We start from the raw sequence: 23,981 nt of genomic DNA on the forward strand, positions 1-23,981 counted from the left end.
GCAATCTTCTGACAAGCAAAGTCAATGGGGAAGCCAGATTCACTTAGCAACCATGTGACTAACTTAAGAACAGCAGTGATTCACCTAACAATTATGGCAAAAAAATGTCGTAAAACATGGAAAAACTCACTTGGATATTTACATATATATATCTGCCTTACACTTGACAATTCTTCTCTTGCTCTACTCTTCAGCAACCAGAATGCTCCAAAGCATTATGTTGATGGAAGGAGACCAAATGCAGAATTGATGTCATACTTCCTTAAAAAGCAGCTCAGTTGAGAACACAGGGCCAAACTGAGAAATACAGAGCAACAATAATCTGATGTCCAAATCTCAAAATTATTTTTAAAAAGAAAAGAAATAATGTAAATATTGAGCAAGTGCATTTTAAACTGAATTCAGAAAGTTTGGGCTGTATTCTAAAAAGACGAATTTCATAACTTCTTTTATTTCTAGCTTGCAGAATCTTTATCAGCCAAGACAGAATATTTTTTCAACGTACAACTGAAATCTCTAATTCCCATTCTACATACAAAAACCAGCTGTCACCCAACTCTTTTGGCCTACCCTGCATGACTCTGGATTCCATTTCAGGGACAGTATAGGCCTGTGGGATAGTAGGAGTGATTGAATATTGATGTGTAGACTGCCCTCAATTTCTTTTTGTCATAACTTCTGAACTTCTCTGTTATTTTTGCAACATGTCAGATCTAAAGTGTATAGGTCATCTGCTTGCAAACCATCCAACAAATACTGCCTTTTGTTGATTGTTTCCAAAGAGAAGAACTCAGCAAAACACTCATATGCCAAGTAGCCAAATTGTACACAATATAAATACAGGCTGTGTGTGCATCCGGACAACTTCTGTCAAGCATATAATGGAGATCCACTAGCTTCCAATGTGTTTTTTTATTTGTGGACATAGAGAAAAAGAAGGGAAATGAAAAGAATACTGGCATCTTCCATTGTTATGCTCTGCCAATAGTTCCTTGAGTCTTCCATTAATAACCAAGGGCACCTGAGGCAACTTGATAGATTAGTCTGTCTCATATTTCACTTGATAATCCTCTCTCCATGTTAAATTTCAGATGGTATCCTGAGCTAGCAGTTGAAAACCAGCAGCACATTCCTGCACAAAGTAGCCCTAAGTGATATATTTTCTGGGTGGCAGCCACTTGTTTGACATGACACACAAACAAACACACACACACACACCCGATGTATGCTTTTGGGAAACTCATATAGTTTTCTAAATCTGGGTTATTCCAAATCAGACAGAGAACTATAAATTTCATAGGTGTCTCTGTTACTGTGCTCATTATGAATCCTATAAGAATTTGCTTAGTAGAGACATAATTTAATGTATACACAGACATGCTAAACTCGTGATGTCGTGTGATGTTATGCAACATATCGGGATGGTTTTGCCATTGCCAGCAATGGGGTGGGATTTTGGATGATGCATCCGGCCTGGGGGCCAGCAGTTTGACACCCTTGTAATTTACACTGAGTGAGAAACTCACTAAAATTTGTTTAGATTCCCACCATATTAACCAGGCAAGACAGTATTGGAAGTCTGCAAATACCACAGTTGCTCTAGAAACAGCTTCAGGGTCTTGAGTCAGGCCCACTGTAATAACTTCTGTCTTGTTTACTGGTCAAGGTGATTCATCATCTGGTTTAACCAATCTCTCTCAGTAGCCATTTGTTTTTGACACTGGGACAAGACATTTGCTCAATGATTACCAGAGTTGCTAGAGAATCTATAGCCATTATGCTAATACTCGGTTCCCATATGATAGTTTACCTTCTATAATGATATAATCACAGTAGGAATAAGCAATTACGTTCTCATGCTTTACATCAGCATTCAACAGTAAATCACTGATCTTCAGATGTTTAAACCTTAACTCACTCTTTGATAGGTTCGGAGGAAGATTCCTACATGTGACTTGAGAATATTTGGTTTTATATATTTATCAAATTTAGCTACCACCCATCTCACTCTCAGATTAAATTAGAAACTTTAGTAAATCAAGGATGTAGCCAGACTCTACTATAACAATTGATTGCTTAATTCAGAAAAAAAAACCATCAGAGATATGTACAATTCTCTCTTCTAGAATTTAAATTCTAAGTTCCTTCCTCCAACCCTCCTGAATTAATAAATATTTGGTGGTCACATCCCTATCACTTTGCCAGTGGCGTAGCGTGGGGGGTGCAGGGGGGGCCGGCCGCACCGGGCGCAACATCTGGGGGGGCGCGCTCGCACTCGCAGCTCTCTGCCCCTGCCTGGCTCACTCACTCTCTCTCACTGCAGTGCTGGCTGTGCGAATCCGATCCGAGCCGCCGGGTTGCCGCCCACTGTGAAGGGGGGGTGCCAGGCATGCGGTGCGGTGCGGAGAGAGAGCGAGGGACTATCTGGGGGAGGGACAGTGCAACAAACAATACATGTGCTTAGGGGGTAAGGGTTTCTTTAACTAATCTAGTGGAAGAGACTCGAGTGCTAAAATCCACGGGTTAGGGGGCGCAAATTACTTGCCTTGCCCCGGGTGCTGACAACCCACGCTACGCCACTGCACTTTGCTATATCCCATTTTACTTGATCTCATTTACCTTCTGCTTTACCGTAGTTCTCTGAATGACCTTTAAGAAGCTATTAACTGGAATAAAAGCATATATGTTGTCTGGCAGTGGTAGGCATATTCCCCACTTAGAACACATGAATATAGATTTGAATCTGCTAGTTTCCTATTCTGCTTTAGGGAAATAGTAAAAGAGGTGGGGGGGGTATCAGGAATAATGAAAGTGAACATACTATCCTGCCCTGCCACCCCTGCTTTATCAACCTCTGCATGCTGAAAGGGAACCTCTGCAATGAAACCTCTTTTTCGCTAAACGAAATGATTAGATAGAGATGAGATGGAATTCATTTGTTATATATTATTATCATGGTACAAAATTAATTTTCATTAAATACCCAAGAGGGGGTGCGTGGAGAGGACATATAATTAAAAGGAAGCTGAATATGATATGCAAGAGGCAAAATGCACAAATCTTTTTCTTTTTCGGTTCGTTTATAAAAGAAAATGAGTAAGTTTTCCCTAAGTAAGATGTTTTCTAGAAATGTGGCTGTGGATTTGAATTTTCACCCCTTTTCATATTTTATTAATGATCTGCTTCCCTTTAAAGTTCAGGATTTATTGCAGCCATCAGCTTTTCTTGCATTTTGGTTTTCAACATGGACCTCTCAGCACCAGCTCAGAGGATTTGCTGTAATTTTAGAAAGAGTTAAAAGTTAAAATAATTTAATTTAATTTAATTTATTAATATTTCTATACCGCCCTTCTCCCGAAGGACTCAGGGCGGTGTACAGGGCAAGAATAAAACACAGAGATTTACAAAAGATAAAAGATAATTAAATACATGCCCAATTAAAAATACAGTTAATACATACTAAAAAAACCCCAATAAAAATAGTAAAAAACCCCACCAATCCCCCCTCAGGCCAGGCCGGCTTGCTCGAACAAGTATGTTTTCAGATCGCGGCGAAAGGACCGAAGATCGGGCGCCGTCCGGAGCTCAACCGGTAACTGGTTCCATAGCTCCGGGGCGCCCACAGAGAAGGATCTCCCCCTGGGGGCCACCAGTCGACATTCTCTGACCGGTGGCACCCTGAGGAGGCCCTCTCTGTGGGAACGCACAGGGCGGAGGGAAGTAGACGCCGGCATAGCAGTGAGTCTAGATGGACAGGAATGGGCAACCTTCAACATAATCTTTGGGGGAAACAGAATCTCTTCCAACTATGATTATTAATAAGTGTCATTACAACTTCCTGCTCTTTTTTAAAAATAGTGCAGTTTTTATCCAGACCCTGATATAATTTTTACAGTAATCTGTGCTTTTTAAAAAATGGTGCAGTTTGGGAAACAAATAAAAAGTTGTACTGTAATTTGGGGGGTGGGGCGCAGGGGGTGGCACAGTCCCACCCAGTTTCCATTGTAACCATTATCCCTTTCAAATAAGTTAAAGACTGCTTCAAGCTGCCAAAATGTTGCCCACTCCTGGTTTAGGGTAAAAAGTTAAAATACTATAAGAATTCAGATTCCCCCCAAAAAAGTAATTTGCATCGTTGTAATCACAATAGTAAGTGCTCTTTGCAGGAGAAATGTGTTATAGTTTTGCTGAAAGCATGAGATACTTTTGTATCACTATTAAGAATTTTCAAGGGATTTTAATTTGGGGAATTAACATATTTATTTGTGAAAGTATCAGGGGGGGCAGTATGTTTTTTCTAATTCAAGTCTGATTGTAATAGAGCCAGTTTTCAAGTCTCAGTTATTCCTCTCTTTGACTGTACAGCCTATCTCCTTGCCCCTGAGAAATGCTTGCATGCAGACTTGAGCAAACTTACATTGGTAAGATATTGCCCCTGTGTGACAATCACAAAGAGTCAGAAGCACAAAGACATTCTGTTTTTTGACAAGTGCTGCTTTCAATTTGCCTTGGAAAGATCCACAGTTTTGAAAACTGTTTCAATATGAGTTAAGTAGCGCCATGCAAAATTATTAGTACATTATCCATTACAAGTATCTCACCTTTTCCCAAGGTCTTGCCTCACTTAGAGTAGCTAGATAGAGGAGTACACTATCCCAGGAGAATAACAGGCGATTAAGTAGCTGGCAGACTTTGGCAGACTTCTCGAAGTTCAACTCTTTAGCTATAAGAATTGCTTTAATGTAATTCATAGTCATGCATGAATTAAGACAGACTTATTATTTTTTAAAACATGAGAAATCTAAAGGCATCTAAACAGTGTTTATGATTGTTATTTATTCTTTTCAATATCAGGGAATTTTGAGAAAGGAAAGATTAGCTAGAAAATTGATGCTTCAGTGTTTCAGATACTTCAAGTAACATTTTGGAATAGAAATGAACTGTGATGCCCTTGGGACTAAAAAAAAAAGCAAGCTGAAATTACTTAATGGGTGGAGTGGATCTCTAGTGGATTAGCTTGTGTATACTAGATACCTTTAAGAACAGTCTGTATAATTGCAATTATAATACAACTTGTAATGGTATGATATAAAGATATCCCAAATATTCATACAGTATATGACATTTTGTGTACTGGATAGTGGATGTAAGCCAAGTCACAGCTCAGAAACCATCATCTCTGTCTCTCGTGTCTTTCCTGTGGCTTGATAGGACAGTTAGTTTGTTATGTGATACAGAAAAGACTGAATATGTGTTCAGGCATTCTTTCTGTTGGGCATTCACAACCAAGAACTAGAGATATCTGCACGGTGTCCTTAAGTGCTTCTCTCCTGTGCTGATGTCAGCTGGACATCATATGCCATCATAAGACAATTCTATCCAGATTGGGGTCATTTTGGCAGTGACTTTCCCAATGGGCTGTCTGGGTTGCCAGCTTCTGCAGCTCCCACTGGACAACCCCCTTGCTATTGTGCCCTCTCAACTTTTTATAATAAATGCTTTCCTTTCTATCTCTGGGTCTTCCTTGAGTCTTGAATGATTGTGTACAAAATTTTATTTATATGCAAAACTAAAACATCAAAATGCCTACGGGCACAACCAGCTAAAAAAATTATTAAAAACTTATTTGCATTTTTTTCAAATGTGTATCAATATTGTCTGTTGCCCATATTATTATGAGAATTTTTTTAGTAGTTTAATACTTAAAAAAGTTACCTGAAATGTAGAACATCACCTGGTCAAACCTCCTAATTTTTTTTATCATTATTTCTCTTTCCACAAACTACCCCTCCTCCTCCTCCTCTTCCTCTTCCTATTCTCTCACACACTTTCTCACTCTCTCGTATGGATTATATGGAACACATTTCATATTTACTTCTGTCCTTTAAGTTAGAGGTATTTCACTCCCAAACTGCCCAAATAGTAAGCTATTTGGGAGTTCGGTTAAAAAAAAAAGATACAGTTCTAACATTTTAGCAGTGCACTTGTGTACTTATTAAAAGGGGGGGGAAGACCAGTTGAGATAAGGGGAGCTCAGAGACAGAAAAGTAGTAAAAAAAAAAAGCAAATAAATGTTTTTCTGTTAGTTTCAAAGTAGTCTCCTTTTGCATTTTAGGCAAATGACTTGAACATTCAGCGCTAATTAATAAAATGAAAAAAGTAAGGTTCTACATTTAGGCAAGAAAAATCAAATGCACAGGTAGTAACTGTGAGAGGAATCTTGAGGTGTTGTGTATTTACTAATTGTTATTATATTGAGTTAAACAGAAGTTACAAGGGCTGAGGTAAAACCGCGGCAGCTTTTGACAGCTGTCAAAAGCTGCCGGGCAAAACCGCGCAAGCGCCAACAATTGACAGTTCAACACGCGCTACAGATGACAGCTCCGAGCTGTCAAAACCGGACGGCTCCGATTGGCGGAGACTACGGCGCGGGAACAGACTCACCCCTGATTGGTCAAGCCGCCGGCAGCTGTCAGTATAAATAGATGTCTTGTTCCCTTGTTCTTTGCCTGGTTCCGAATAAAAAGTTAAACTGTTAACTTGCTGTCTCGCCTGCTTCTTGAGTAAAGCACTGGCGACGAGGATGGGATGCTGCTTGCTTAGCTGAAGTCACTACCTAAGGGGAGAAGAGATTTTTTCCCTTAGCCGAGCTGGTCACTTGCTGAAGTCACTGGAAGTCAAACTTCCATTCAACGCAAGCAGCGGCACCTCAATTACAGACAGCATGACGAACCACGGCCACATTCGAGAATTCGATACCCGCCACCCAGAAGGCTGGGAATCGCATCTGGGCCAGGTAGAAGGGTACCTGGTAGTCAAGAAGATCACGGATGACCGGGCCAAGGCGGCCGCCCTCCTCTGGCTCAGCGGCCCCGCCGTTTATGATGCCGCTGTGGGGATCTTCACCCCGGAGCCGGTCGCCACCATCTCCTATGCAGACCTCACTGAGGGGCTGAGTAAATACTTCATGCCCCTCAAGTCAGAACTCTACTGGAGAGTGAACTTCGCTCGGAAACTCCAGCTTCCTGACGAGCCAGCAAATGACTTCATAACCAGGGTCAGACATGCCGCACGTCGGTGCCGGTTCCCGGATTTGGAAGACCGAATCCGGGACCAGATTGTCATAGGGCTCAAGGACGAACGGCTGAGGAAGAAGCTGATCGCCAAGCCTGAAATGACAATGACCGATGTGGCTAGGGAAGTCATCGCATACGAAGACTGCCACGGAGACGACCGACGGGTACCGGACAGCGGACCACGGGGGTCCGTGCACCAGGAAGACGGCAGGTTCAGCGGGTCTGAGGACGACGACGGCCCCACAGATATAGACGCGGTGCAACGGCGGTTCGAGAAACTGAGGATGCAACGCAACTACAAGGGGGGCCCTGCCAACAATCAGAGGGGGCCCAACTTCCCGACAAACAGGGCGAAGTGTGCCAGTTGCGGCGGAAGCCACCCTAGGGCAACGTGCCGGTTCCGCAGTGCCAAATGCCACGGGTGCGGGAAGACAGGCCACCTCAAAGCCGTGTGCCGCAGCCGGAGCCGGGAAAACCTGCACGACCTGGAGGTGACAGCCGAAGGTATGGCCCCATATACACTCAGAGCTAGGCACAGCCCCAGAACCCCAGTGTCTAATGTAAGGGGGAGGGCGGAGAAACATACAGTCCACAGCATTCTTAAGCCCAAAATCAAGGTGGACGTCCGGATTCAAGGAATTCCCTGTGAGATGGAGGTGGACTCTGGGTCCTCCGTCTCACTAATCTCATGGCAAACGTACAGGGACATTTGTAACCGAAGTAGGAAAAGGCCCGCCCTTAGACCCACCAAACTCCGCCTAGCCGACTTCCAGAAAACGCCCATTAAAATCCGGGGAAAAGCTTCCGTCCCCGTAGAGTTCAAAAAATTTAAAGGATCCCTTCCTATTTTGGTGACCCAAGAAAACAGAATAAGCCTGCTAGGATTAGACTGGTTTGAGGCACTAGGAATAGCGTTGACAGGTGTCAACGCCATTCAGCTGTCAAAATTGGAATCCGTCTGCTGTCAATTCGCGGACGTTTTTGACAGCTCACTAGGGAAATACACGGGACCGCCCGTATCACTTAAACTGAACCCAAATGTGATGCCTGTCAGAATCAAGGCCAGAAGGGTTCCCTTCGCCTTGAGGGAAAAAATAGAAGCGGAGCTTGACAGATTAACAAACTTAGGGGTCCTCGAACCGGTAGAAGGGGCCGAGTGGGAGACACCCATAGTGACCCCAGTTAAACCAAACGGCCAAATTAGATTATGTGCCGATTATAAAGCGACCCTCAACCTCGCTTTAAACGCACATGCCTACCCGGTCCCGGCTGTCAAAGACATCCTCGCGGCCATTAGTCAGGCGCCATATTTGCCAAGTTAGACTTGGCGCAGGCGTATTTACAGTTGCCTGTCACCCCTGACACCGCTTTGGCTCAAACAATAGTCACCCACAAGGGAGCATTCAAAATTAACCGCCTTCAATTCGGCATCTCTGCAGCCCCGGGAATCTTCCAGGAAATCATGGAGAAAACACTTAAGGGAATTCCCGGGGTCTGCCCATATTTTGACGACGTCCTAATTGCAGGGGAATCAGAAAATGACCTGGCTGACAAACTAACTAAGGTACTCCTAAGGTTCAGGAAGGCCGGTCTCAAATTAAAAAGAGACAAATGCTCCATCGGGGTGCCCTCAACAGAGTTCTTAGGTTTTAAAATAGACGCTAAGGGAATTCACCCCACGGACACAAAAATTAAAGCTATCAAAACAGCACCGACCCCCAAAAACAAACAAGAACTTCAGGCTTTCTTAGGGTTAGTCAACTTTTACCACACCTTCCTACCGCATAAAGCCTCCATTGCAGAACCCTTACATAGATTATTAGACAAGGGCAAACCCTGGACGTGGACCCCTGAGCATGATAAAAGTTTTAACCTCCTAAAAAACTTACTCTCCAGCAGCACAACGGTAGCCCTGTTTAACGATCAGCTGCCCTTATGTCTCGCCTGCGATGCCTCCCCGTACGGCATCGGAGCGGTCCTAAGCCATTTAACTAAAGAAGGAATACAGACCCCTGTAGCGTTCTATTCGAGAACGCTGTCAAAACCTGAGCGGAATTACGCTCAAATCGATAAAGAGGCTCTAGCTATAGTGGCCAGCGTAAAAAAATTTCATGATTACCTGTATGGCCGACCATTTACTATTTATACTGATCATAAACCCCTGTTAGGACTCTTTACAGTAAACAGGCTAACGCCACAAATATTATCTCCCCGCATCCTGAGATGGTCTACATTTCTATCAGCCTATTCGTACAAACTAGAATACAGACCAGGGAAAACCATGGGCCATGCAGACGGCCTGAGCAGACTGCCGCAAACAATTGTTGACCCAGACCCAGCACCAGCTGGAAGAATACTGGCTATCGCTGAGCTGCCAGAATGCCCCTTATCTGTCAAAGATATCTCCGCAGCTACCGCGGCAGACAAAATCCTAGGCAGAGTCCTAGGATATGTCACAACGGGCTGGCAATATTCACCCCAGGAACCACAATTCCAACCTTACTTCTTAAAACAAAAGGAATTATCCACCCATCAGGGATGTCTCTTATGGGGCAGCAGAGTAATCATCCCTGACAAACACAGACTTAAAGTACTAGAGAGCCTCCACGAAGGGCACCCGGGCACCGTCAAAATGAAGGCTCTGGCCAGGAGCTATGTTTGGTGGCCGGGTATAGACAAACACATTGAGGCACACGTAGCTGGCTGCTATTCCTGCCAGCTAGTTAGAGCAGCCCAGCCACAGGCGTCCATACATAGATGGGAAACGACAAAGTCACCTTGGTCTCGCATTCATATAGATTATGCAGGTCCGTTCCAGGGACAATCATTCCTAATTGTCGTAGACAGCTTTTCAAAATGGCTAGAAGTGGCGCCAGTAGCCAATACAACTTCCTCGGCCACTATACAAGTTTTAAGGGGATTATTCGCCACGCATGGCCTCCCTGATGTTATAGTTTCCGATAACGGCCCCCAATTTACCTCCTACGAATTCCAGAGTTTCACAACGGCGAACTCTATTAGGCACACCACCTCGGCTCCCTTTCACCCATCGTCGAACGGCTTGGCAGAGGTGATGGTAAAATCAACCAAGGAGGCACTGCGCAAGATCATCTCCGGCAACTGGCACCAAAGACTGGCACAATTTCTTCTCTCCCAACACACCACGCCTTGCACAACTACCGGAAAGTCCCCAGCAGAGCTTCGCTGGGGCAAAAGATTGACCACCAGACTGGACCGTCTCCACCCAGACAGATCCCCTCCAGACCCAGAACTACCCCTCCATCATAGAACTCTCAACACTGGGCAAGCTGTCTGGGCTAGAAACTATGGGGGAGGGAACAAATGGACACAAGGGGTGGTCATCGAACAAACAGGCCCCTTGTCATACATCATTGACATTGGACAAAATATACATATCCGCTGACACATAGACCAACTACGCCAACGCAGTCCTCAAAACATAGGGGGTAGGGGGGACGACGAAATACCGACAGAAGCACCGGCGCAAAGACTGGCACGTCAAGACTCCCCTGACCGGAACATACCATTTCAACACCCCACTCCAATCAACGCAGATCCAGCAGAGCCAAACCCCCCACCCCCGGAGCCAACCCAAGAAGCGCCAAAAGAACCAGAACATACTACCGAGACTACCCCCCGGCGCTCCGAGAGATTAAAGAAACCTCCCACATACCTGAAAGACTACGAATGGGGAAACCCAAAAAAGAAACAGTTGGGGTAAATTCAACTCAATCAGAGGGAGGGGGAAGGGGTGTTGTGTATTTACTAATTGTTATTATATTGAGTTAAACAGAAGTTACAAGGGCTGAGGTAAAACCGCGGCAGCTTTTGACAGCTGTCAAAAGCTGCCGGGCAAAACCGCGCAAGCGCCAACAATTGACAGTTCAACACGCGCTACAGATGACAGCTCCGAGCTGTCAAAACCGGACGGCTCCGATTGGCGGAGACTACGGCGCGGGAACAGACTCACCCCTGATTGGTCAAGCCGCCGGCAGCTGTCAGTATAAATAGATGTCTTGTTCCCTTGTTCTTTGCCTGGTTCCGAATAAAAAGTTAAACTGTTAACTTGCTGTCTCGCCTGCTTCTTGAGTAAAGCATGAAGCCCTAGTGGACAATCACTTAAATATGAGCCAGCGGTGTGCTGCAGCTGCCAAAAAGGCCAACACAGTTCTAGGCTGCAATAACAGAGAGACAGAATCAAGATCATGTGAAGTGTTAATACCACTTTATAATGCTTTGGTAAGGTCATACTTGGAATACTGCATCCAGTTTTGGTCACCACAATGTAAAAAAGAAGTTGAGATTATAGAAAGAGTGCAGAGAAGAGCAACAAAGATGATTAGGGGGTTGGAGGCTAAATCATATAAAACAATGGTTGCTGGAACTTGGTACATCTAATTTAAGGAAAAGAAGAGCTAGGGGTGACATGATAGCAATGTAGTGCAAATGGGTGAGGAACACAGTCCTTTCAGCAGTTCCAAGAAGGCTCCACACCCATTTGCACCACTCAGACAACCTTGACGACACAGACAAACCTCCAAATGGCCTCAACAACTGTCTAAAAGAATGCAAATTACCAGCTGTCTGCAAGATGTATAAATCCTGCCATTCCCCACCATCCAGTCAGAGCTGAAGAAGCTTCTTGGATGAGAAGCGAAACATCTTCAAAGAAAAACAAGAAAGTCCAGTTGCTCTTGAAAAAACAGCTTTGGGATAAAGCACATCAGGCAAAATGGACAATAATGCTTGAGTTGGTAGAAACTGGAAAGTACTACTTTTAATGGAGAACAGGAAACACAAAGAGAGGTCACATTCTATTCTCCAGTAGTGGCTGGTGGTCCACACCCATGACAGGACAACCTGGCAGTGTAGATATATCTCTAATATTGAAAAGTGTTTTTTTAATTGTTGTTACTGTCTCCAGGTTGGTATCCAATGCCATTTATCCGGCAAAACATCTGAAATGGAGGAAAAAGCAAACATTGAATTATTTCATGAATTGATTTAGATGGCATGCTCTTGGGATCCATTGTACTTTTCTCTCTTTCTGTTTTAATACTTCATCTAATCATTAGATAATTTTAGAATGTTCATTCTTCCAAATAAAATGTCTGGGACTGAAAAGTATATAAGTGTCATGGCTGAGTGCTTATCATTTTACAATAAATCAGGGAACCTGGATCTGATAAAGCAGAAGTCTCCACACAGCAACTATATGAGTCTAATAAATGGTGTAGTTGTTTTAAAAAATCACAAACAGATATTTCACTAATTCTCCTGTGCAAGCTGAAATATATCTTTCAAGCTGCATTCTAACCACTGCTCTATCCTAACAGTCAGACATTTTGTCAAGCTGCCTACTCTCTCTCTCTCTCTCTCTCTCTCTCTCTCTCTCTCTCTCTCTCTCTCTCTCTCTCTCTCTCTCTCTCTCTCTCTCTCTGTGTGTGTGTGTGTGTGTGTGTGTGTGTGTGTTTGTGTTTGTGTGTGTGTAAAAAAATCAGAAGCTAACATTTACAGCAAGGTGGATACTGGGCACAGTGGAAGAGTGACTCAGAGGAGACAATTGGATTGAATAAAATACATTGATGAAGTTAAGTGCTGTGGTGGCATAGTGGTTAGAATGCAGTATTGCAGACTAATTCTGCCAACTGCCAGCAGTTTGATTTTCCCGACTCAATGTTGACTCAGTCTTCCATCCTGCTGAAGTCAATAAAACAAGGGCCCAGATTGTTGGGGGCCATATGCTGACTCTGTAAACCACTTAGAGAGGGCTGTAAAGCACTATGGGGCAGTTTATAAGTCTACCTGCTATTGCTGTTTCTAATAGTATCACTTCCATAATAGAGATCACTTCATAAGCTTCCAAATAAATGTGGCTACCAAACACTGAATTTGTGCTTCTTGAAGCACCTCTAGACTATGGTGCCAAAAAGTGAAGTGCAACAGAGGTTTTTAAGGGGTCAGTTTAGAAGTGTAAGGCTTCTGTGGGGGAAAAAAGACGCCTCTTAAAACTCTCACACCACCAGCTCCATAAAAAATTTACCATTGGCAATAGGATGGGAAGGTAAATTATGGCCCAGAACTACAGTATAATAATTTGTGTGCCCTGCCCTATTTTAAGATTGTTACAGCAATAAGAAATAAAACATATTCCCAAGGAAATACTTCAAATTCTTACTGGAAAAAGAGAAGACAATCATCTGAACCCCTTTGAGGTATCTTAAGTGTTCTGGACTTGTTACAAATGCTGCCACATAAAACATTAAAATGCTTCCCCTTAAAAGAACTATCTCAGTCTTAATTAAGAATGGCATACCATTTGAGTGGAAGCTTGCTAAGCAAGAAAACTGATGCCTTCTCCTCATTCTTGGCCAGAAATCTTGATCTCATAGCTTGCACCTAATGCATGAACAATGTTCCTTGGCAAATATCCATTGGCACAAATGGCAAAGTGCTTTCATGGAATTCTCTTTGATTCTTGCCTTCAGAACAGAAAAATAGAGATGAAATGACAGCTGGTATTACAATGTCCACATTGTATCTTCTGCAGGAATATCTTTTGTGAGTCACTGCTACCAATCTGTTATGGCAACCTTTTAACAGCTGTTAGGAATTGTGAATTCAGAGGGGAAGATACATGCCCCATGGAGAAGGGCAATTCTTATTCACCAACAAGACAGGTTACACTGCTATCGGTGCAGATCAAGGCATCTGTACCATTTTATTTTATAAATTAGAATAAAATGAAATTATACCACTTACCAAGCTGCACTTCTTCTAATTCAAGACAAAGTTAAAATAAAAAATACAAAACTGAAAAAAAAATTCAAGAAGACAAAACAGAAAAAAACACACAAAACAATCAAAGCATTTAAAAAGTGCATAAAAACACATTTATACACATATTATCCCCTCTAGTTTGATGCTGAATAATATATTACTACCGTTGAAAGAAAAAATATTCATCAGGGTCCAGTCCAAACTGGAAATAAACAAAATGGAGACTGCTTTAGAAAGAAGGTTGTAGTTTATTGAAGAGCAGAGCCAGACAGAAGCATGTCTCTGGGAAAGCTGACTACATGTTACTGGGAGTGGTGGGTGTTTATACCTTCTTGAATTTTTGTTTGGAGTTGTTCCTGTGGCATGAACTTTGAACTGAGTCCAAGTGTGCCTTTCTGGTATTCTGATGGTGGTGGGGTAATCCTATTATGTCCCATGGGTCATATCCTGCTTCCCTGGGGCTGTGGGTGATGACTATGTCCTGTGTTGGATTTTTTTGGTGTGAGGGATTGTTGATTCTAGGGATCTTTGTTTTTCTAATCCCATCAGCTCCAATCTTCCTGGTTCCAATCTTTCTGACAAGATTATCACATCTGCATTTCTGCAGACGTGGTTTCTGTTTGGGGGCAGAGAGACTCGTGCGGGGGGGTGGTTTCTGCCTTTAAGATCCTTTAGAGAAATAAAATATTTTGCCTTTTAAATATTCCCAAAATATTTCTTTCTCTGGGGGGGGTGTCCTCCCACACTACAATATTAGTTCCCACCCTTTGCTCAAGCCCCGTTTCTTACCTTGTAAAAAAGAAAGCAAGACAATGGCATGACAATGACAAATTGGAGAAGGGAAGAAAAGAATGGTTCTTAGAGAATTACCATTTTTGGTCATGGATAGGATTGCCCTGCTTCAGACCAAGTGAATAATCTGAGGGGTTTTATGGACTCACAAGTCCTGCTTGAAAACCAAGTGGCAGTTGTGGCCAGGGGAGCCTTTGTGCAATTTAGAGTTATGCCCTAGTTACACTTATTCCTAAAACATTGTGCTACCAGTCACCTGTGCCCTAATCACCTCCCATTTGGACGATTGTAATGCACTCTCTATGCAGTGGCCCATGTAGCTCTGTGCAGATAGAGGCTTGTGCCTGTCATCTCTTTTGTGGGACCTTCGCTGGTTATTGATTTGCTTCCAGGTGCAATTCAAGGTGCTGATTATCCCTTTCAATGCCCTACATACCCTTCTCTGAGATAAGATTGGGCACTGGATACTTCCTTTCTCACCACTCCGTGTGTATCCCTCTCAAAGCTGAGTACTTGGTGGAAGAGGATTACCAACCCAAATAGAAGAAGAGTGCTGAACTTCAGTCAAGGTAATTATTTATATTTTACGTTTACATTTATATTCCGATCTTCCTCTAGGATTTTAACGTCATGTAGATGGAACCTTGCTGTTTTAAGGTACCCTCCTGACCAAATCACATTTCTAGATAGGCAAACTGAGTCTGGACAGACATCCAAATGATAAAACCTGGATTTTGGCATCAAGGCATAGAGACAGTCCCCCAATTCCCTCTTCTCTTGGACAGAAAAAGATTATTTTAAAATTACAAGCAAAAACTGCTGAAACAAGTGAGAAACAAGTGGAATTTAGCATCTACCCATAGCCTCAGCATTAACTGTTGTTTTTCAAGGGAAAAGGGAAGTCCAGCTGCATTTTGGAATTCACCTTTGGGAGTATAAGTTCAATTGGTTTAAGATTTTGACGTACAAACTTTTTCATAAAAAGTTATTTATTCCTTTTCAAAGGAAAGATCAATAGACATGCATTTATTTCCTTTCTTTTTTCCCCCAAATGGATTCAATAGACACTCATTGTATAGTAGTGATATTTTTACTATATATATCTTTGGAAGAAATAGGAAAAAACAGTCCCCATTGCTTGCAGGAAGATTTAATTCTTGTCACATTTTTTCTTAAGATTCTAAAGAGACATACAAAGCTTATTGCCAAGGTCTAGATAATGATTATATACAGTATAAGAATTAACAACAGTAGAAAACTCTATACCTTTCTAAAAATAAGTACAAATTCAGGTCAATGATTTATCCACTGGAGCCTGAAGAATTTAAAGGCAACAATTAAGAAATCTAAGCAAAAGCTGACAATCCAACTGAAATGTTGTCGGGGATGACCTCTGCTGCTATTACTTAGTCTCATAAGATAGCTTCATTAGATTGATTTTGCTCTGTTAAAGTGCCTTTTAATTTATATCTCATACACCAGGGAGTCCCAATCTGTTATAATCTGTTTGGTTTGATGGACATATTTGAAATTTCCAGAACATGCTCAAGGTGCTCTTCTGGGGTAGCTTGCCCATTTACAAAAAGGCGGCTACATGGAATCAGCCAAAACATCTAGACCATTCAGCCCACAGTAGTCTCCTTCCTACTTCTGCTTATCTTTATTCTTTTACTAGCTAGATTAGAGAGGGAGAACTATGGCTCCTTTATGACTTGTGGACTTCAATTCACAGAATTCTCGCTGATTCAGGATTTCTGGGAGTTGAAGTCCACAGATCATAAAAGGACCATAGTTCCACACCCCTGGACTAGATGAACATGGTTCCATACAACGCAATGAGTTGGATTTACTATCATTTTTATGTTCTAAAAGTATTTCTGAAAAAAATGGATAGAAACTAATCAAGGAGAGGAGCAATCTAAAACTAAGGACAAATTTCCTGACAGTTAGAACAATTAATCAGTGGAACAACCTGCCTCCAGAAGCTGTGAATGCTCCAACACTGGAAGTTTTTAAGAAGAGACTGGACAACCATTTGTCTGAAAAGGTATACGGTTTCCTGCCTGAGCAGGCAGTTGGTCTAGAAGACCTCCAAGGTCCCTTCCAACTATTCTATTCTATTCTATTCTATTCTATTCTATTCTATTCTATTCTATTCTATTCTATTCTATTCTATTCTATTCTATTCTATTCTATTCTATTCAAAATGCATAGCGGTATTTTGGGCAATGAAGATAATGCTAGAGTTTATCACTTCCAGTTTCTGAATGTGCCAGAGAAGGGAGGTAGAACAATATGAAACAGGCACTTCACTTTTCAGAGCAGTTTCATGTAAATGCCTTCTTCAAGACTTAAAACCTCTCTACAAATTATACATTCTCTCATTTGGGTTGTTGTTGTTTTTCTGCACGCATGCGAACATTCACTATTCTAGCTACTAATCTCAACATCTGGAATGAACATCTCCAGATTTCTAAGTGGGTATGTATGTGCCCTGTGACTTGATTCAGATTGTTTTGAGTCATGACTTGACTCAAATTAGTTTAAGAGAAATGTAGGAGATAGTTTATATTACATTTGGCCCAGTGGTGGGATTCAAATATGTGAGCAACCGGTTGTCTATGTGGATGCCGCTTCTGGAAGTCCATTCTGGGCCTGGGCATTAAAAAATTAGCTACCGGTTCTGCCCAAGTGCTGCAAACTGGCTGAATCCCACCACTGACTTGGCCCAACATAGATGGCGTAGCACGGATGGCCCTATTTTTTTAAAAAAGGAGGCTGGCTAACTAATAATTAATACTTTGAAGCTATTATTACCTGTCTCCATTCAGACTACTCCATTTAGATTACTGAAGCCAAACTATGTGAGGATTATATATATTTTATTTATTTATTTTATTTATTTAATTAAATTTCTATACCGCCCTATTCCCGAAGGACTCAGGGCGGTTTACAGGGTAGCATAAAATACAATATAAAAGATAATATAAATTAAAATAAATTAAATTAATTAAGCCCAACAATTAAAACAATGTTTAAAAAGCTAAAACCCCTTCAGTCCAGGCCAGATAGATCGAAAAGCCAGGTTTTCAGGTCCCGGCGAAATGAACGCAGATCGGGGGCAGTCCGGAGTTCCGCAGGTAAATCATTCCAAAGGGCAGATGCGCCCACAGAGAGTGCCCTTCCCCTGGGAATAACCCACCGGCATTCCTTAACCGGCGGTATCCTGAGAAGGCCCTCCCTGTGGGAGCGCACCGGACGAAGGGAGCTTGATGCCGGCAGCAGGTGTTCCCTCAGATAACCCGGACCCGAGCCATTAAGGGCTTTATAGATCATCACCAGCACCTTGAATATATAAACCTATGGACACGCATGATAGAGATTAATATTATAACTTGATGAACATTTCATGGGAACTTAATAAGACTTTTTCATCAGCTTCAATTGGATTCCTTGCTGAGAAAGATTTATCAGTTTATTTGTTGATGGCCTCTAGCGAGCAGCAAAAAGTTCTATTTAAAAAGGCATTTCATATGCCAGTTTTTTTGTTTGTTGTTTGGAACCTGTAATTTAATTACGTTTTGATCTAGTTTGCATAATTTCTTTAAAAAATGTCCTTCTTGCATTTTATAGATAACATTGCTTATGTTTTTCCCTACATCACCACCATTAATAGAGACTTTTTTATTATGAAAATAGCATAAGAATGAAAGAAAAAAATATCAGATTTTTTGGAAATATTTGTAAAACTGGTCTATCACTACCATTGGGACTAGTATAAGCAAAAGTATGTTTTATTTTTGATATTAGGAAGTTTACTCAAACAGATACACGATCCAGTTGCTATCATTTCTATGTAGGTATGCATTTTGGTGACATTTTAATAAATAAGCAAAGCTTATACCTCTGACCAAATTGATAAAAGTACATTTGATGATACTGAGAAAATGGAACATGACCAGACATAGACTGGCATCAATAACTAGCCTTCCAAGTATTTCACAACTGAAGATTTGCAAGTGGCAAATCTTCAATTTTGAAGTACTTGGAAGGCTAGCTATCGATGACAGTCTATGTCTGGTCATATTCCATTTTCCCAGTATCATCAAACCAATAAAATCCTAAAACTAGTGGATGGCTTTTGTTGACTCTGCTAAGAATTGATCCAACAAGTCATAATATTTCTTCCAAGATTTGCCATTTGCAAATCTTGGAATAAGTATTATGACTTGTTGGATCAAATCTCAGCAGAGTCAATGAAAGCCATTCACTAATTTCAGGATTGTATTACAATTTCCTTTGGAATTGAGAAAATCATTCTATGTCCCAGCCATTGAAGCAGAGCCAAATCATTGCACTCTTGCTTTTTTAACTGTCTGTTCTCAAATTCAGGAAAGAAACTGTATCCAATACAAAATTCTATGCTGAAAATCATATGTAAAAAGACTTGCTTCTCCTATAATACATTGTAATTATATAGTGGGGGGGGAAAACAGGCCCAACTGAAAATCGCTGTCCCTCATATGGGTATGTGTACATATATGTGTATATGTGTACTGTATACACATACAAACAAGCACATACCCCATTGATAAGAAATAGCATTTGGCTTCTGCCTTGGGATTTTAACCAAGAAAGAAAAGAGTTAAAGTATAAAACAATGCTTATAGGAAGATAATATGGCTGGGTTAATGGTGGTCTACAAGTCAGCACATTATTGAGAGTACTGCTTACTAGCTAGATCTTGAACAATCATAATAAAGAAAAGTCTTTGATCCTCCTTGATGTTCCTATCCTTTTGCCAGAATCTTCCTAAGTGCAGGAAATGGAGTAAAAAAGTGGAGAGTCCTTTTTTTCCCCAAGAAATACTACAAGACTCTTGCATACTTGTACACTTACAATTCCACAGATGCTGCTGGGAGAAGGACACTTAAAATGATCCTGCATTGATCACAGAACTGGCTATGAATTATTTAGTTAAGACCTGAAATTCAGCCTAGTCTGGATCAATATTTCTTCACTTTCTCTGCCTGCTTTGGGGCTGTTAGAGCCCAGAGTATTGTGTAGTGGGTGTAGTGGGTCCGACGCAAGAGAGACGCCAGCCGGTGTGTGAGTTCAGCTCTTTATTGGAAGGGGAAGTGAACTGAGGAATGAGGGCTACCTGGCCTCCTTATATACCTGGCCAGGTAAGCTAACAGCCAATGGGGTTGGCCCTAGGTTTCCCGCCGAAACTGTCCAGGCCAACGCCCCCTGAGGGCTGTTGCTATGCAGATGCCTGCATACATAACACCCCTCCCCCCTTAGAGAAGACCCACATAACAACAACAACATGCAACTACTATAACTATGAGTATATATATATAAAAAAACAGTGGTGTCCTTGTGTGAGGATCACTTGCACACATAGTCCGACAGGTAGGCTGGTGTCCTGTGTGGACGGGTGGATCGTCTGGGTGTGCTTGGCCCCTGGGCTTGGACCGTGGGTTCCTGAGGCCTTCGTGCAGGGCTGCAAGGAGCCGGCATCAGGAAGTCCTCCTCCTCTGGTCCCTGCCCTGTGACGTCCACAGCTGGGTTGACCCCTCCTGGAGTGTGGTCCTCCTGTTGATCGTGTGCGTTGAGTTCAGGGACGTGTGTGACGCGCTCAGGGGCGTGTGTGACGTGCTCAGGGACTCTTCCTCTGAGCTGATCGATGTGTCGCCTTATGCGTCTGTCCCCCTCCACCCCTACAATGTACGAAAGGGGTCCTGTTTTCCCGACCACTGTCCCCGGAACCCAAGGATGTCCAGCCCCATAGTTCCCTGCCCAGACCAGGTCCCCCAGGTTGAGGACCCTGTGTGTGGATGATGATGGCAATGGTGATGGTAGTGATGCTGGTGGTGATGGTGATGATGGTGATGATGGTGATGTTGCCCTACCGGTTTCGGCTGCTACCCGGTCTGGGTGTAGGCGGTCCAGCTTGGTGATGAGGCGCCGTCCCCATCGCAGTTCTGCTGGGCTCTTGCCGGTAGCCACGCATGGTGTTGTGTGTTGGGCTAGTAAAAATTTGGCCAGTCTGTGGTGCCAGTCCCCGCTGATGATGCGCTGGAGTGCGTCTTTGGTCGTCCTTACCATCCGTTCGGCCTGCCCATTGGTAGATGGATGGAAAGGCGCAGAGGTGACGTGCCTAATCCAGTTCGCCTTCAAGAACGCCTGGAAATCAGCAGCAGTAAACTGAGGCCCATTATCAGACACAATTACGTTGGGGAGGCCGTGTGTGGCAAAGAGAGCTCTGAGCACCTGGATTGTCCTCCCCGAGGTCATGTTGGGGACAGGGACTACCTCTAACCACTTGGAGTGACTGTCCACCACTACTAAAAATAGTTGACCCTGGAATGGCCCCGCATAGTCAATGTGAATGCGGGACCATGGCGTGTGTGTGGCCTCCCACCGGTGTACTGGTGCATGTGGCACTTCTGGCCTGGATCTCTGGCACGTATAACAGGCCTTGACCCGATCCTCAACCTCCTTGTCCAACCCGGGCCACCAGAGGTAGCTCCTAGCCAGTGCCTTCATCCTGACCACCCCCGGGTGCCCTTCGTGTAAGGAGTCCAATACCCTGGCGCGTAGTGCGGGTGGAATGATGACCCTGCTACCCCAAAGGAGGCACCCTTTGTGTGTGGAGATTTCATCACGTCTAATGAAATAGGCCTGAAACTCTGGTCCCGGGGATTTGTCCTGCCACCCTGTGCAAACCCATGAGTGCACCCTGCCCATGATGTTGTCTGTGGCTGTGTGGCTGGCAATGTCCTTGGCAAGAACTGGGCACTCGGGTAGTTCCTGCAGGGCTAGGATCTGTGTGGCTGGTGCTGGGTCTGGGTCGTGTGTGTCTAGGGGGAGCCTACTTAGACCGTCTGCATGGCCCATCTCCTTCCCTGGCTTGTGTACCAGCTTGCAATTGTATGCTGCAAGGAAGATAGACCACCGGAGCATCCTGGGGGACAGAATCTGGGGGGTTTGCCTGTCTGTGGTGAACAGGCCCAGGAGTGGTTTGTGGTCCGTGAAGACAGTGAACTCCCTGCCATATAAGTAATCGTGGAATTTCTTGATTCCTGCCACGATTGCCAGGGCTTCTTTGTCTATTTGGGCGTAGTTTCTTTCTGCTCCAGACAGTGTCCTAGAATAGTATGCTATGGGGACTTGTGCCCCGTTGGGCTCAAGGTGGCTTAGGACAGCGCCCACACCATAAGGGGATGCATCGCAGGCAATACAAATGGGCTTGGACTCGATGAAATGGGTTACTGTGGACTTGTCCGACAGCAATGCCTTCAGGGCCTTGAAGCTCTGATCATGGGTGGCCGTCCAGGCCCATGTTGCCTGTTTGTCTAGCAGCCTGTGGAGCGGTTCAGCGATGGCTGCCTTGTGTGGGAGGAATGTATGGTAGAAATTCAGCAGACCCAGGAATGCCTGAAGCTCTGCTTTGTTCTTGGGTGTGGGTGCTAGTTTGATGGCCCTCACCTTGGATTCTGTGGGGTGGATTCCCCTGGCGTCTACTCTGAACCCCAAAAATTCTGTGGAAGGAACGCCTATGCTGCATTTTTCCTTTTTGAGTTTGAGGCCAGCTGTGCGCAGCCGTGCCAGCACTTCCCTAAGCCTCCCTGCCAGTTCCTCTGCTGATGCTCCTGCGATCAGGATGTCATCAAAATAGGGGCAGACTCCTGGAATGCCCTTGAGTGTCTTTTCCATAACCTCCTGGAAAATGCCGGGAGCAACGCTGACTCCAAACTGCAGCCTGTTCACCCGGAACGCCCCCCTATGGGTTACTATGGTTTGGATGTCAGCTGTTTCCCTAGTGACCGTGAGTTGCTGGTACGCCTGTGCAAGATCGAGCCTTGCAAAAATGGCGCCGCCTTGGAGGGAAGCGAGAACGTGGCTGACCGCGGGAACCGGGTAAGCGTGCGGGTTTAGGGCGCGGTTCACCGTGCACTTATAGTCGGCGCAGATCCTTATTTCCCCGTTGGATTTGAGGGGGGTCACGATGGGGGTTTCCCACTCCCCTCCATCTACAGGCTCTAAGATTCCCTGGGCCACCAACTTGTCTAGTTCGCGCTCGATTTTGTGTTTGAGTGCAAACGGGACTCGCCGCGGCCGGACCCTAACGGGGGAGACGTTCGAGTTAAGCTTGAACGAAATGGGGGCCCCGGTGTACTTGCCTAATGACCCGTCGAAGACGTCGGCGAACTCCCAGCAAACGGCCTCAACGGAGTCCCCCTGGATCCTATGGATCCCGGATACTGAGATTCCCAGGGCCTCAAACCAGTCCAGCCCGACCAGGCTGGCTCTGCGGCCCTCTACCACTACAACATCCAGGTGCCCTTTGCGACCCTTAAACCCCACTGAAATGGTGGCCTCCCCCTTCACCTTGACCGGCGAATTCTGAAAATCGGTCAGGGTTAATTTAGTAGGCCGTAATTTAATCCGTTGCTTGCTCCAGCTAATTATGTGGTTAAGGGTCTCGTCCGAAATAATCGAGACCGCTGATCCGGAGCCAAGCTCCATGCTGCAAGGGACACCTTGCAAACGGATTGTTAATCTAATTTTGGGTTTGAGCAGCCGGCGGCTACCCGTATGGTGAATGGCCAGCCGGCTCTCGACATAGCCAATTTTTGTTTTGGTGGGGGCCCCAGTACCTTCGAACAGCGGTTCCTCCGGCTGCAGCTCGTGGATCTCCTCTCGGGGGCGGCGGCTACGGCAGACGGCGGCTATGTGGCCTGTTTTCTTGCAGGCCCGGCACGTGGTGGACCGGAACTTGCAGAGGCTGCGCATGTGGTTCCCACCACACCCTGCGCACCTCTGGGGAACGGCAGTGTTGCTGGGAGGCCTGGGCCTGTCTGGGCGTCTGGCTCGCTGGTCGGGGGTCGACTTCCGCTGGAGGAGGTCGATGCTCAGGTCGTCCTCCTCTGTGGCCCCTTGCCGGTGGACGCTGGTTGCCTGGTTGCCGGGCCGGGTTCCCTGGCAGGCTTGGACGGCCCTGCAGGCCACTTCGTGGGCTAGGATGGCGTCCTCGGCTTCCTGGAGAGAGACCTCCTCTCTTTCGAACAGGCGCTCCTGCAATCGCCTGTCGCGTAGGCCGCAAATCAGCCGGTCCCGTAGTCGCTCCTCCAAATTTGTGAACCTGCAAGCGACGGCAGCTTCCCGTAGGGCGGCGACTAAGTCGGCGCCGGTCTCGTCGGGGCGCTGGTCCCTTTTCTCGAATTGTGACCGTGCGGCCACCTTGGAGCGCCGGGGCCTGAAATGTGCGTTGAGCCTGGCCACGAGGTCTCGGTACGCGACGGT

At 44.5% G+C, this 23,981-nt stretch overlaps 1 protein-coding gene and 1 long non-coding RNA gene across 2 annotated transcripts in view; both read right to left on the reverse strand.

The window, feature by feature from the left end:
• LOC308668492 (uncharacterized protein) overlaps positions 1–23,981 on the reverse strand; it is a gene marked incomplete at its 3' end in the record, with an annotated part of 620,085 nt that overhangs the window by 37,182 nt on the left and 558,922 nt on the right. The gene's annotated exons all lie outside the window — the stretch shown is intronic.
• Positions 6,596–11,829, reverse strand: LOC308660841. Its single transcript, XR_014024823.1, has 3 exons — positions 11,675–11,829; positions 11,068–11,132; positions 6,596–6,616 (listed from the first exon to the last, which is right to left on the reverse strand). It is a non-coding gene; the product is annotated as an uncharacterized lncRNA (long non-coding RNA).

This window comes from Vipera berus (genome assembly GCF_964194415.1).
Source record: "Vipera berus genome assembly, chromosome: 1".
Taxonomy (NCBI): Eukaryota; Metazoa; Chordata; class Lepidosauria; order Squamata; family Viperidae; genus Vipera; species Vipera berus.